Source organism: Enhydra lutris, unplaced genomic scaffold (assembly GCF_002288905.1).
Source record: "Enhydra lutris kenyoni isolate GAN:26980312 unplaced genomic scaffold, ASM228890v2 scaffoldscaffold7, whole genome shotgun sequence".
Taxonomy (NCBI): Eukaryota; Metazoa; Chordata; class Mammalia; order Carnivora; family Mustelidae; genus Enhydra; species Enhydra lutris.
The window spans coordinates 45,879,283-45,882,116 of NW_019154091.1; the positions used below are offsets into that span (position 1 = coordinate 45,879,283).

At 42.8% G+C, this 2,834-nt stretch overlaps 1 pseudogene; it reads right to left on the reverse strand.

Annotated features, from left to right (window-relative positions):
* Window positions 1–599: 599 nt before the first annotated feature.
* LOC111142032 lies at window positions 600–1,761 on the reverse strand (annotated as a pseudogene).
* Window positions 1,762–2,834: the final 1,073 nt, after the last annotated feature.

The following is a 2,834-nucleotide window of genomic DNA, read 5'->3' on the forward strand; positions in this document are numbered from 1 at the left end:
CTTGCCGGGAGCTGGCCCCTCCCCCCGCGGTCTATCTTCCCGTTGCTTTGGATTCACTTCTCCGCCAGTCCTACCTTTCAGAAAGTGGTTGATTTTCTGTTTCTAGAGTTGCTGTTCTTCTTCTCTTCGATCTCCCGTTGGATTTGTAGGTGTTTGCAATCTTTAGAGAAGCTATCTAGCTGATCTCCCGCTACCTGAAGTAGTCTCAGCCTCCTACTTCTCCGCCATCTTGACTCCTCTCCTCAAGCCCCATTTTTTTAAAAAAAGAGCACAAATGCATGGTTTTCAGGTACATGCATTAAGTTGAAACTTTGGCACTAGGAATCAGGACATTTTGTCACGTAGTGTTAACACATACTAGAAAATTGTGTAGCATCAAAGGGATAGAAGCACCAGCATTCAAGCAACATTGTCCACTAGGCACTAAAATGTTCTACTGAATGCTGCTGCTTCATCTAATGACTGCGTACATTGGTAGCAACTTTGAAATGAGAAAAGGAGCTCATTTTCTATTTAAAACAAAACAGAAAACAAACTGAAACACCAGCCCTGTTCTACATTTAACAATTTTAAAGAACATCAATTTTACAAGGAAAAGACTAATAATAAAAAGAGTGTTTACAGATACAGACGTAACAGTGAGTGGTCAGTAGACCCTCAAGGCACTTTGTGGTGGCCCAAGCCACTTTGTAATCACCGGCAGTAAACAGAGATGCAGCATTCTTTTCCAGGTATTTTAGGAAATCATGCGAATAGCCCAACAATAATGCAAGGCTCTTCTCATCAAGGGGTGTATATGCCAACATTACTCTGATTTTTACAAATAATCTCTGTAGGTGTGGGGCTCCCTCAACCTGAGACATTGGTGTATCAGGGCGAGCCAAGAGGATTTCTGCATAGTGGGGTCTCCCAAATTTGTAGAGCAGCTGAGTGCCCAACATCACATTGAAATATTCTTTTATTCCTGCCACAACTTCATTAACTACATACTCCTTATTACCAACATTTCCCTGCAACTTCTTGTAATTTGCATACTCTTCCAGAATGGCATCTGCATTTTCCTTAGCAGGGAGTTGAAACAGCTGCTTCTAGTCTGGTAACTAAGTCTCAGTCCTGAACAAACCATGGTTTCAATTCTTCAGGAATCTTCACTTTAACTTCCATTCTATTCTATTCTTTCTTTTTTTCTTTCTTTCTTTCTTTCCTTTCTTCCTTCCTTCCTTCCTTCCTTCCTTTCCTTCTTTTCTTCTTTCTTTCTTTTTTGAGAGAGAGAGGGAGAGGGAGAAACAGACCCTCCACTGAGTGGGGAGCCCGACACAGGGCTCGATCCCAGGACCTGGAGATCGTGATCTGACCCAAAGGCAGATGCTTAATGACTGAGCCTCCCAGGTGCCCCACTTCCATTCTATTCTTAAGCGGCTCCTCATTTTCAACAATGGGGTCTGTCCGGGGCCCTTTCCTACTGAGATGGCTGGGGTGCTTTGCTGGCACTACCACCATCTCCATTTCCAGGAGTCTTCTGCTTGTTCTTTCTTGTCTTCCTCACAGATCCCGGGAGGGGGGGTTCTCTGCAGAACGACCGCCCCCCCAACTGCCTTGGAGAGCCAGTTCCAGATTCTTCTGCTGTGGACAGCAGTCTTATTTTCTGAGGAAGCCCCTCTTATCTTAACTTCTCTGTATATTGCTTCTAGTTGGTTGTTTGAAGTTGTCTTCTGCAGATTGTTGTCCATGAGTTTGACAACCCCACTTTCTGGAACTCATTCAACCCTGTTTTCATTCCAACCAATAATCTTCCTTCTTTATCTTCCAAGAACTCCTAGTGTTTACCCAAATGGAACCTCCTAGATCTCCTGGGATGGTCTGGAAGGATGAAGTGGGAGACACAACCCAGATTCTATAATCAGGGACGGTTCTTCAATCAGGATCAGATCTTCTGATCTTTACTATACAGCAAACTTAGCTTTTCTGATGATGGCATATTTGTCCTGCTCTCCAAGCACAGTGCCCTTCAGGCAAGTATGCACACACCAGTTTTCTCTACATCCTGCTCTTAAACTTCATTTTTTACTACCCTATTTCTACCTCTGTCTTATACTCTGAACTTGACATTTATATTAAAGCTTTGGCTGTGATCAACCATACTCTGCTCTCCACATTCAACCAATCCTCCTTGATACCCTCATATCTTGACACATCCTCAGCTCTTCACCGCCGACCCCCCGCCCTCACACCCTATCCCAGTTGACTTTCTTTTGCTCTGTGGTCAAGACTTTCATAAGTCCAACCTCTTAATTTGAAAGCTAAATAAATGAAGTTCTACAGAAGTTATGTAGCTTGCCAAAGTTGTTTAGGTAATGAGTAGACATAATCCTGTGATTTACATCCATTCCAGTTGTATTTCTTTTTTTTTTAATTTAATTTAATTTTATTTTTTATAAACATATAATATATTTTTATCCCCAGGGGTACAGGTCTGTGAATCGCCAGGTTTACACACTTCACAGCACTCACCATAGCACATACCCTCCCCTATGTCCAGTTGTATTTCTACCTATAGTTCTCTCTTTAGTCCTAGCACAAATGGGCAGATCCTTAACTTAAACTCAGGTCCTCCTTCTAGTAATTTTTTTTCTTCAGCTCACCCAGCAACAAGTTGTCAAGAAGGGGGGCCAAAACAAGTGTCTGTGCTCCACTCATCATGACTCTAATGTGATTCCTTAGAAACCCAGCACACCTTTGCCTTCAGGTAGTGTATGGCTTGCTCTACAAAGCATGGTCCACAGACCAACAGCAGCAGCATTACCAGAACTTTGTGAGAAATATAGAACCTCAGG